The sequence below is a fragment of the Meriones unguiculatus genome, chromosome 17, assembly GCF_030254825.1.
Source record: "Meriones unguiculatus strain TT.TT164.6M chromosome 17, Bangor_MerUng_6.1, whole genome shotgun sequence".
Lineage (NCBI taxonomy): Eukaryota > Metazoa > Chordata > Mammalia > Rodentia > Muridae > Meriones > Meriones unguiculatus.
Genome location: NC_083364.1, coordinates 99,144,113 through 99,157,064, shown reverse-complemented (window position 1 = coordinate 99,157,064; position 12,952 = coordinate 99,144,113).

Genomic DNA, 12,952 nt, shown 5'->3' with positions numbered 1-12,952 from the left:
GTGCTAGACAACCATTGCCTACACATTGATGAAAGCTTCCTAGGGGCTCCAGCCAAGGAGAAAAGGCTTTTGTGACACAGGATCCCTGCTGAGGTTCTGGCCAAACTCCATGGGATGAATACTGAAGGTGCAAAAGCTGGCAAGGGCAATGGGAAAGGATGCTAGATGAGGAATTAAGGGACTCTGGTTGTCAGAATATTTTAGGTAGAGGTAGAGTGGCGAGTGGTCCATGGGCAACAAGTCTAGAAAAGGGAGTTGTGAGGCCCAGGATCGTCCATCAGGCTGGTGACTTAGCAGCTCCACTCACCTCACTGAGCCCTGGGGACTCAGGGTCACTGTGATGCCTACTGCAGATCGCCCACCCCCTTCAACATGGCTTTTCTTTCATAGAAGTTCCCTGACATACACTGGCTCAAAGGAGGAGTCTGTAATCTCACATGATAAAGAGCAATATATAGTCAATGGAAACAGAACTTACCATTTTGCATTTGCATTTTTCCTGGACTAGGCACAGGTGGTACCATGTTCTCTGGAGATGTGTGGCAGTGGTAGCAACTGTAGCCCCAGTCAGCCCCAGATCACAACAGAAAAGATTAGAAACTGCAGTGCTGTGTGGCTGAGCCAGTGTTAGGTGTGTCAGGTGATTACACACTTGTATTTATGCTATGTTCAACCTACCAAGGATTTTCTGAAACATGACACCATCTTGGGTGGAAAGGCATCTGTCTGGTCATTATCATTGTTATTGGATCAAGTGCCATGTGGTTATTATCCAAAATAAGTTTTCCATGGGGTCTCCTTGGCAAATGTGCTCCCAGAGTGCTAACAGCACAGATATTCATGCCCCTCACTCTCCCTGGTCCTTGTCTAGGGAGGTGCTGTCCTTTCTCTGAGCCCTAGGTCATAGGACCGTCACATTCTGGCTGCCCTAACCTGCCTCCCCACATTCCTCATTTACATTCTGGGAACAGCATCCTTCAGATGGCTGCTGCCCTGACAGGCTGGTGCAAGCTGTCTCAGCATAAAGATGCATTACAATTGTAGTCCGAAAAGGTTTGGGCTGCAGGGCTATGACACTGTCTTTGGGGATAAGAGAAGGGTTGAAAAGACACTGGTGCTCAGAGATGCCCTGGGCAGAGAGAGGTATTATGACCTGCAGGGTGGCTGTAAAGAGGGAGCTTGGGATGTGTGGCCTGGCAAATGACTCCGTTGATCCATCCTCAGTTTCCTCATCTGCCTCTCACAGGCACAACACAGTATTTCTGAGTGCAGAGACCTTAGGGCAGCATGGACTGGTTTCAGCTGTGGCACTGTTCCAGCGTAATGGCTTCCTGACCCTCCCTGCAGGTATCTGCTTGTGGACCTGGATCAGTTGTCTCAAAACAAGCCTACATGCTGCTTCTCCCCAGAGCCTTCCCTCACCAGGATAGTAAACATCCTAAGCCTCCCACACTTCCTGTCTCCTCCCTTCCACACCCTTTTCTACCCAGCAAGTTTAGAAAAGATGTAAAAGCCTCTAACATTGGCTAGGAGGAGAACTGATCTAGAGGCATTAATCCAAGTGAGATTTTCATCTTTTGAATTTTGTGTCTGTATATGGTTCCCCAGGTCATCTGTTTCAGACTGTTCCCTGAGTCCTTTCTGTTAAATGACCACAAAGCCCTGTATTAGTCACCCGTGCAAAAAAGCCAAGTTATTGTTTATGTACCTCTCATCTTAATGCTATCTGCATCTTGCACTATTTTTGTTTTTGGAGAAACTGGCCTTTTCTGAATGTTAGATCCATCTTCACATGGCCTCAGACCACCTAACAAAGGCACCTGCTTGCTGCTGGTGCCTGGCCCTCCAGAGGGGACTCCTTGGCTCTAGATCTGGTCCAGGTTTAAAGGTGGTGTCCATATTTACCTATTGGTGGTGCTGAGGTTTGTGCCTAGGGCCTCATGCATGCAAGGCAACCACTCTATAGCTAAGACACACCCCCAGCTTCAGCGCATTCCAAGAATCAAAAAGATGATTCCTTGTGCCTGAATTTGATGGTGGAATTGAATGGCATTCCTTCCTCTACTCTTCCAGTTGATAAGTGTTAAAGGTTCTGATGAGTGCCTTGGTTCATCCTGACCACAAACCAAAAAACCACTGTTGACTTGTAAGACCTGGGGTCTCACAGCTCAGGAGTTCAATCGCGCCCTTCCCAGAAACTCCCCCAGACCAAGACTCGTTGCAAAAGCAAGAGATTTATTAACCATTGTACAACGGCATCACCCTTGCTGGTCAGCAAAGAGTGGCACCGGGAGACAAAGGCCTTTAGGTTTTTAAAAGAAAAATTGCGGGAAATTTGAAGTTTTAGTTTTGGCAATTTAGGATTGGATGAGGAAGCTATAAAGTAAGATAATTGGTTAGTCTTAGGTGCTCAAGCTTGGCCAGTCCTGCCAAGTGTGGATGCAGCTGCACTTTAAGGTGGGGGTGGTTAGCTCATCCTTGAAGATTAGGGCTGCGGGCTCTTGGCTGGAGGTCAAAAGCTACTCAGAAGAAGTCTAGGTTTGTTGCTAAGAAACGCTATCTCAAGGACAAGGGTCTGGTCATTCTTTTGCTGAGTGAAGGTCATTGCTTGCTTTCCCTTTTTTTATATCTGTCCTCACAGATAGGGTCATATTCCTTCACTCTCTGGAAAGGTACTAAGAGGCTTTAGCTTAACCTGGACCTAAAACTCAAAACTATAGGCTTTGGAGGACATATAGGTTACAAAGTTAGCCTAACCCTTTTAGACTCTGGGTGGCTGTAGGGGACAGGAGTCTCTGTGGCAACAGAAGAAGAGGAATATGGGAAACCTGGTGATTATCAGAAGCTGGGTGAAGTGTCTCCAGTTCTGGAGGCTGGGGGTCTGAGATCCAGGCACTGGTGGGTTTGGTGTCTAGGGAGGGCTTCTGGTTCAAAGGTGGGGCCTTCTGTTACATTATCTCATAGTAGAGGGAGAAATATCATCTCTCTAGCATCCAACAAGGATATGAGGCCCATTCATAAGGGCTCCCTCAAGAGATCTAATCACCCCTCCACCCCCTGACCCTGAAAAGGCCCTACCCCTAACACCAGCCCCTTGAGTGTTAGGGTACAAAGCATGCATTGGGGGTAGAGGCCTAGACACCATACTGTGGTAATGGCTTTAAAGTTGTTGAAATTTACTGTGCCTCCCTGCCTTGTTTTCCATGTATTGCATGCTGTGAGGCTCTAGGCCCTAGAGTCTAGGGAATCAGACCCAGGAAGATAACTCTGCACCCTCCAGAAGGCCGCACTCCATGCTCATCTGGCCCATAGCAGGCATATAGCAAACAGTGTAAAAGCAAACCTGCCCCATTGGGCAGGGAAAATGCTGCTGCCCAAAGAGCTGGTATGTGGCTTGGCCCTTAAGATGATGTTTGAAGACTCATAATTCTGTCCTCTACTGATGGCATCAAACATGCTTTCTCTCCCCTTTGGGGACACAGTCATGGGAACTGGCTGAGGCAGGTTTTTGTATGCAGGGAAAGTAGTTCCATGCTGGTGAAAACAATGCCAAGCCATTGCCTCACCGCCCACCTGGTAGCTTCTAATTACTGATGGGCAGATGGGGAGAATCTGGTTAATACCAGCCAAGCTCTAAGCTCTTTTCATGGGCTGGTGATGTGGCACAGGGAAGGTGGTCCCCTGTGAGTATCCCTGTTATGAGTGAGGAAAGACTAGTGACCTACTGACAAGAGCTCAGCTCTGTCCCCATTGCTGTCTCCCCTCCCAGAAAAATGGCCAGACTATGGAACCGAACCCGGATGTGTGTGCCAGAATCTCTGCTGAAGAGGGAAGAAGGCCTAGGAACAGTGTTGTTAGTAGGATAGTCCTAGAGAGGTGTTGGGGTTATTCTTGTTTCTGTGCAAGGCATGAGTTGGGAAGAGGCATGGGGGAACTCTCCTGAAGGAGCAGGCCTTGGAGGTGCTTGAACACAGAGGTAGGTTACAATTTTTATAGAGCCCTAGGTGTCTTGAGAGGATTGAGAGACAAGGAGTTCCAGCTCTAGGAAATCAGGGGTCCTAGGCAATAGTAGCATCTGGTACTTGTAGAGACAAGATGGGGAGAGGCTCATGTAGGGGGAAAGAAACGTCTGAAGAAACAAGTAGGCCAGACCACTGGACATGGAGACTTTTGTCAGCCTTGCCACCCTGATTCAGGCTTGATCCTTGAAGTTTCCTAAAGAATGGGTACCTGAGCCTCACACTGGGACAGTCCAACAACTTACTTCCTCAACTCTGATGGATTTTTAACACAGAGTGTCTCACTGGCCTAAAACTTGCAAAGTAGGCTAGGCTGGCTGATCTACAAGCCCCAGGGATCTGCTGTCTCCACCTTCCCAGCCTGGAGACTACGAACATGTACCACCAAAACTCTCATGGTTTATATGCATTCTGGATATTGAACTCAGGTCCTCATGCTTATTTGGTAAGCACCTGACCTACTGAGCTATGGGGCCTTGAAAGCTAATTTACCAAACCCAAGGTATTCCTTTCCTATGCAGGAAGCCTGCCTTCACCTAGTGGCACACTTCCCCTTCCCTGCCGAATTTAGTTTCCAACTATCATTCACTGCACGTGGACTTACACCACCTACTGTGCTCAGGCCTCCAGAAATATGAATTCTGCCTTCCCAACTATCTCCCTGAGTAGCTGGCATCAACCATATTTAAAGAAAGAAACATAGTGAGGGGAACTTTGGAGGCTGGATCAAATCAACCCAGCCAGCACTGGCCCAAGGTTGTCACAACCTCTGCACACTTGCAGCTCACCCACAAGGTTGTGGGCCTCTTCCTAGCCCCAGAGAGGGATCTGCTGCCACCTGATGCTGGTCCTTCTTTAGTCTGGCACCTGGATACAGGCTACTTACTAAGCCTGCAGCTTCCACTTTCAGAGCAACAGAAGGGCCCTCTCTCTCCTGCCCCACAGGTGGAAGTGAGAAATGTGTCCTGTGTGGTGATTTCCTGTGGGGTTGTGAGCACTGCTATGCACATGTGCACTTGTAATTTTAGGCACATGCAACCCAGAAGGTCACCTTTGGGCCTCATTCCTCAGCCTCAATTTCTACTGCATGAAACCCAAAGCAAGAACAAACAATGTGCTTGATTGGGCCTGCAGTACACATGTGTGTACATGTGTGTTTGTATAGTGTATGTGTGAGTATATATATACATATTAGTATATTTGCATGTCTGTGTGTTATCGTGCATTTTTACATGTATATATGAGTGGCTGTACATGTGTATGTATTTGTGGTATGTATATTGTGGTGTGTGCATAGGTGTGCATCTGTATATATCTATATTTGTACGTTTGTGCATGTGTGTATATGTATGTGTGTGTGGACATGTGTTTCCCTATTGTGTATACAGCTCCTAGAACAATTCTCTCATCCAAGTGCTAATAAGGCCCAACATTGCTCAGTTTCTGAGATGAGATTGAGCATGTTCAGGGTGTCATGCCATAGACCTCAATACAGTTCTGATCCTTAAGGTAGAGACAAGTCTTGTCTGACAGCTCAAGTGAATGAACAGTTACGGATTTTAACTGCATGTCTCTAGTTTTTCATGTAATGCATTCCCAAGCATCAGGTGCTTTTGAAAAGCAGTGCACAGCCTGAGCAAGTGATGATGTGGGGGCCTCCCAACCTCATCTCTCGCTACCAAGAAGAGACAGGAGAGTCAATTTGCCCAGAGAAGATAAAAGACAAAGCCTATAGGGATCCAAGGAAATGGCAGCCTCTGCATAACCTGGAAGCTCTCCTCCACCATGGGTGGAAGTATGACAATCCAGGTCTTATGTATTGACTTAGCTACATGAAGGATGTCTGGTTGGATGGGCAGACCTAGATACTTCCAAGACAAAAGACAGGAAAAAAGATGCAAGGTATGCTATGGGAATAGTCCAGCTGCTTGTGCTCTGAACAGCAGACTCACTCTGGCCCTTAGGCATACTGGGCTCAGTCCTCAAGCCTCTATTGTTGTACCTTTTTTTTAAAACTCTTATGTTTCTTTTATCTTTTTTTCCCGACTCTTACCCCAATCCCTCTCAACACCCCAACACCAGGTAGGAGAGAGAAAGGGTTAGTGGGAGAGGGGGTGCAGTTCTTTCTTAGCTGCTTCCTGCTGGTCAGGGTCATCAGGTTCCTTGGAGCCAGTCCAGTCCTCATTTCAGTAGAACTCAACTTCTTGTTTCACAACAGCAACCAGGAGCAGCAAGGGGGAATCAGGAGCAGTATTGTTCTTTCTCTAGCCCCTTTTCTGACAATTCCTGTTCATAGGCAACGGCAAGCCATGTCATTGCTTGGGATGCCTAACAGTTGTTTCATCATTCTATAGACACAGAGTTTTTTGCTGGTGACCCATTGTCTATGGATGCATCCATGCTGGAAACAGCAGGCCTGCAAGTGTATCCCCAGCAGCTTCTGACTCAGAGGCTGGACGCACTCTGCACGTAAGGATGCAGACCACCAGCAAGAAAGTCAGTCTGGCCAGCTTCTGTGGCTGGAGCCCAGGGCTTGTCTGAAGCCCGAGTCCCTCAAATTACAATGAGCTGAACTTTGAGCTGCCTAAGCCAGGAATGAGACCGGCACTGTGGAGCCACCAGCCCTGTTTTAAGAGCTCTGGGTCCAGTGAGGGAGCAGGTGATTTCTAAACTTGATAAGAGCTTAGTTTGATTGCACAGTCCAGACAGTGGCTGTGATGAAAGCCGAGAGATGTGATTATTAGGTCCTCCAGTCACATTTCCTCTGAGGCTAGTGCTTGTCAATGGGGTCAATGACAAGGGGCTTACTGGCAGAGAAAACAGGATGCTAGGGCTTCAAGGTGGGACACCCTGATGACTGACAGTCCCATTGGGAGGTGGAGACACAGTGGTACATGATGGTGTGTTAAATAAAAGCCAGCAGATGGAGAACCCAAGAGCCGCCTGTGAGCAGAGGGCACTGCAGAGAATTGTCCATGCTCCAGAGAGTTCTTCAGCTACCCAGGTAGGTTTTAAGGGAGAGATGATGAAGATGATGCATGGGAAGGTCTCATACTACAGATGGAGAGATAAGCCCAGGTTAGACCTTGAGTCTCCAAATGAGTACAAAGAGTCAAGAGGGTACAACTGCTTCTAGAGGAAAGCTGACCATTCTGCCCTGCCCTGTCCTTCCTGTGGACTTTCAGAACCCAGACTTGTAGGAAAGACTTGCCTAGACCTTTCCTGGCTGTCTCTGGATTGAGCCATGATGCAGAAAGGTACAGGCATCTGGTATTGGCCTCTTCTGGAAGCAGAGCACCCCCTGGATTCTTCTTCCAAAGCTACTTTCTCTTCTCTTTCCTGACCTTTCAAGTGAGCTAAGGAACTGGCTCTTCAAGTTTTGTGAGTTTAGACACCTGAGCTGGGCAAGGAGTCTAAATTTGACTTGACAGCTGTTTCTGTTGGGGAGATAAAGTTTGGGACACAGAGAGATTCTAAAGTAGGGTCCAGGCCAAGTTGCACTCAGCCTGGTGGGTGGGAGGCAGGAAGAGAAAGGTGGAGCACAGGGCAGTGGAAGAGGGCCATTCTGTTCTTCACTGGCACTTTCTTGTATCTTAAAACTGATCTAGGCATAGAGTTTATGCCTATAATCCTAGCATTCAGAAGGCTGAGGTAAGAAGATTGCCTTAAGTTTGAGGGATCAGCATGGGGTACATAGTAATTAGGGTAGCCTAAGTTACAGAGTAAGATCTTGTCTTATTAACAACAAAAACCAAACCAAAACACACCAGCAATATTAAATGCTGATGGGGCCTTTGCTGTGAGTGTTCTAGCTCATTCTGTTTTACATAAGAGGAAGCTGAGACAGAAGAATGAAGAGTCTTGGACCAGACCAGGCTTTTGGGCTAAATTCCCAGGTCTCCCTGAGGACATAGCCACTCCTCAGATTCTGCTCTTATACCTTGTTCTAGAGGACACTCCAATTCTCAGAGGTTATATATAGCATCTTAATGGCTGTCAAAGCCACAGGCCTGCCTAGACTTCAGATGTATCTCCGATGTCATCTCTTGAAAGGGCTCCAAGGCCACTAGGGAAGAGCAGGGTAGGTCTCCTGCCATCTGTCTCAAGGGGATTGTTGCACTTATACCCCACAACCACACCACCATCATAGAAACCCGGGCACAGATATGGGAAGATCTTTGTGCTCAGCAAGGCCTAGACTCACATCTTCCTGCCTGTTCTCAGGGCCCAGCGTAGGGACCCCAAGTCATAGGCCCAGTGCTCAACTCCCAGTAGCCATATCCTTGGAGCCTGGAAATGGTGGCAGAAGAGGAAAGTTCTTGCCTTGCATCTAATCTGGCCATGTCAGCCATCCAGAGAAATGGCTTTCCTTCTGCTTGACTTGGCAATAAAGTTGGAGGCTCCATCACAACCTTCCCCCAGTGCCCCACACCTTTATTAGGCTTCGGGTTACATACAGGCTGTTCCCTTAGTAGCCTTCATGGGAACTCTACCAGCAGTTAGGTTCATGAATAATTCACCTTGGCAAGGATCAGGGAGGCAGCTAAGAGTCAGAGCTCCCAGCCAGGCAGGCTGCAGCAGGGAGCTAAGTGCTGCTGCAGGCAGAGGCAGGAGGCAGGAATTTGCAGAGGGTGCCAGCTCTGCAGATAACTCTCTTGCCATTCTCTATCATTCTAGGTAAGCCCAAATCACAAGAGTCTTGCAGAAGCGGAAAGCATGGCCCTAAGGGGCTCAAAATGGAATCAGAGCCAAGCCACTCCCTTCTCTCAGCCATTACTGTCCTGGAGGGTGAGAAGTTGCATATGTTTGTTCTGGTCTCCACTGCCATATGAGAGGCGTCTTAGGCAAACCTCAGCAGTTACCCATGACTTCAGGAAATGAGCCAGGTCTCACTGAGATGCTGGCTGATGTGAAACTAGGATGTTTCCAGCAGGGACTAATCACCAAGTTTCTCATAAAGGGGAAAATGATGGTTCCTACTTATCTGAAGCATGTCACCTCAGTCTTCTCTGCCCAAGAAATGACAGTACCTGGCAGGGGTCTGACCTGTCTTTTCTGACCAGGGTCCATTTGTACTCAAAGCAAAGCACTAGGTTAATGAACAGTTGCCTTCCAGAACCTCAGGAAATTGCCTTAATGGCTTTTTGTTTACTTTATTTTCTAAATGACTAGAACCTTCTGGAAGCAGAGCAAGCTTCCTGACATTGACCCATACAACCTTTGAGAAAAGTGGAAAAAGATGAAAGAAACTAAATCTGTCAAGTACTAGATCTCCTTGGAGGCCACACCTACATCAGGCACTGGTACCTCTCAGCCAGTATCTTTTGAAACTTAGATTAAGATTTTGGTACTGTTAGTGTTCTTCATAAGCCTATCTCCTCAGCAGCTGCCCGCCTCTACTCTGTAGAGGCTACAGATTCTCCCAGTTTGAGTGTATTGGCACAGGAACTGTCTCATCATGAGGAACTCAGTGTGTGTGAGTGTGTATGTGTGTGTGTGCATGGAAACAGTGCAGTATGACCTCAGGCAGGTGGGTAGATGTGACAGGTAAATAGAGATGGCAGGTGAGCAGAGTTCTTATTTGGCAGACTGTGGGGAGGATCCTAGAGCACATGTATATGCTCACTAAATGCTGGCAGAATTTATTTTTTCAGTGGCCCAGCCTGCTTCTGTGTCCTATTTTGGGCCCTCTCTGATGTAAAGCTCACTGGTACTTGCTCTTCTGCTTGTCCAGCTCCCAGTACTCATCCCCACTCCAGGAACACAGCTCTCTTTGGGAAACCAGATCCTTTCTCCTTTCTTCCTCTTTCTTTTCTTTTGATTGTTCATTTAAATGAATGAACTAGTAAATAAATGTTTACTAGAACATCTGTATGTACAAAATACCCTCTGGATGCCAGGAAGTAATCTGCTCTCATTGTGGACGCTTGTCTTCAGGGGATTTGGGGTGAGTCATCTTCATCCTTGAGTGTCAACAGCAGCCACAGAGCATAACCAGATTTTATCTGAGCACAACCCTCTCAGATCCATCCCACCATGGCCCCTTTGCCTTCAGTGATGTGATTGTGTCCATAACAGGCTCCCTCTCACAGCCTGAGGACTCCAGAGCCATTTTCTTAAAAGAATATGTGCTCTGGGCTCTGCGCCTTCTGTCCAAGGACATATGATGGAAAGAGGGCAGACACAAAGGGGTCAGCCCCAAACATCTCAGAGAATCATACTGTACCTTTGAACTTCTTGTTCTGAGACAGGCTATGATACCCTTCAACTTTTGTGATTTCAAAGGGAAGGCTAGAGAGGCTCAGTGGGGTCACCATGTGGAGGGTCCCATATGCTCAGGTTTGCAAGGCTGGGACTTGGGGTCTTCACTCAGCTGCTATGCTTCTCCTGGTGGCTAGTCTTTCTGCTTAGGGTGGTGTCCCTGACACCTACCTCCAAAGAATTTCTGAACTGACCTCATGACCAGGCTGGTATCCATGTCCTAGCTCTTGTCAGGGCCTTGTTGACTTCCCCTGCCTGCCCAGCCCACTTCCTGAGAGGAATGAACTTGTTCCCTCCTAAGTCTGAAGCTGTGGTGTGAGTCCCCAGGCCTGTCAGTGAGTAGAGCAGCCAACAATCTCATTTGACACTGCTTGATGTTGTGGGGCAAGAGATGAGTGAGAGTGGGGGGCAAGGGAAGCGAAAAGGGAGGTCAGGATAGAGGGTGGAGAATTTAGGTAAAGTCTTTAAAATGGACTTATAGTTACACATATATGTATATACATACTGGATAGACACACGTAGAAACTTTTTTCCTCCCACCACCTTCCATGGGCACTCTTGATGCTTTTTTTATCTGTGAGTACTACTGAGCATAAGACAGAAAGACAAGATGCATACAACAGAATAAAGATGTAGAAATAGAGCAACAAATGTTTAGCTCAGCTTCAAAATCTCTCCTGGGACTATCAACAGCACGAACTCAAATAGGTTGTGTATATTAAAGCACAAAACTTCAGGGAAGTAGGACTAGAGAGATGGTCTGTGGTTAATGGCACTGGCTGCTCTTTTAGAGGACCCTGGTTCAATTCCCAGCACCCACAAAGTAGCTCACAGCCATCTATAATTCTGGTTTCCCAGATGCAACATTGAAAGCATAACTTGTATAAGGAATGAGACTGGTGATGGTGACTATTGTAAAATGGTTAACAATTACTCCAGACAGCACGTTATATGCTTAAAGCTGATCCATTTTATTGGATACAAAGAACTCAGCAAAGCTGGAGAAAAATAATTTTTTTAGATAGTCTTAGCATATGGAGGCAAAGGGCATATACTATAATATACAGCATGCTGCTTAAAATTATTATATTAGTATTAGTATTAGCATTGGTATTAGTATCATTATTATTTTTTATTAATTACACTTTATTCACTTTGTATACCCCCATAAGCTCCTCCCTCCTCCCATCCCAATCTCTCCCTTCCTCCACCCTCTGTATGCATGCCCCTCCCCAAGTCCACTGATAGGGAGGTCCTCTTCTCCTTCCTTCTGATCTTAGTCTATCAGATCACATCAGGAGTGGCTGCATTGTCATCTTCTGTGGCCTGGTAAGGCTGCTCCCCCTTCAGGGGGAGGTGATCAAAGAGCAGGCCAATCAGATTATGTCAGAGGCAGTCCCTCTTCCCATTACTATGTAACCCACTTGGATACTGAACTGTCATGTGCTACATCTGTGCAGGGGTTCTAGGTTATCTACATGAATAGTCCTTGGTTGGAGTATGAGTCTCTGAGAAGTTCCCTGTGTTCAAATTTTCTGGTTCTGTAGCTCTCCTTGTGGGGTTCCTGTCCTCTCCAGCTCTTACTATTTCCCACTTCTTACATAAGATTCCATGCACTCTGCCCAACAGTTGGCCATAAGTCTCAGCATCTGCTTTGATAGTCTGCAGGGCAGAGCCTTTCAGAGGCCCTCTGTGGCAGGTTCCTAGGTTGTTTCCTGTTTTCTTCTTCTTCTGATGTCTATCCTCTTTGCCTTTCAGGATGGGGATTGAGCATTTTAGTCAGGATCCTCTCTCTTGATTAGTTTCTTTAGATGTACAGATTTTAGTAGGTTGATCCTATATTATATGTCTATATGAGTGAGTATATACTGTGTGTCTTTCTGCTTCTGGGACAGCTCACTCAGGATGATCCTTTCTAGGTCCCACCATTTACCTGCAAATTTAATGATTTCCTTATTTTTCATTGCTGAGTAATATTCCATTGTATAGATGTACCACAATTTCTGCATCCATTCTTCAGTTGAGGGACATCTGGGCTTTTTCCAGCTTCTGGCTATTACAAATAAAGATGCCAAAACCATACAATGGAGAAAAGATAGCATCTTCAACAAATGGTGCTGGTCTAACTGGATGTCTACATGTAGAAAAATGAAAATAGATCCATACTTATCACCCTGAACAAAACAAGTCCAAGTGGATCAAAGACCTCAACATAAAACCAGACACATTAAATCGGTTAGAAAAAAAAGTGGGGAATACCCTTGAACTCATTGGCATAGGAGACAACTTCCTGAACAGAACAACAACAGCACAGGCTCTAAGAGCAACAATCAATAAATGGGACCTTATGAAACTGAAAAGCTTCTGTAAATCAAACGACTGCCTACAGATTGGGAAAGAATCTTCACTAACCTTTTTTCTGACAGTGGACTAATATCCAGTATATATAAAGAACTAAAGAAGCTGAAAAGCAGCAAACCAAGTAATCCAATTAAAAAATGGGGAACAGAGCTAAACAGAGAACTCTCTGTAGAGGAATATCAAATGGCAGAGAAACACTTAAAGAAATGCTCAACCTCATTAGCCATTAAGGAAATGCAAGTCAAAACGACCCTGAGATTTCACCTTACACCCATCAGAATGGCCAAGATGAAAAACTCAAGTGACAACAC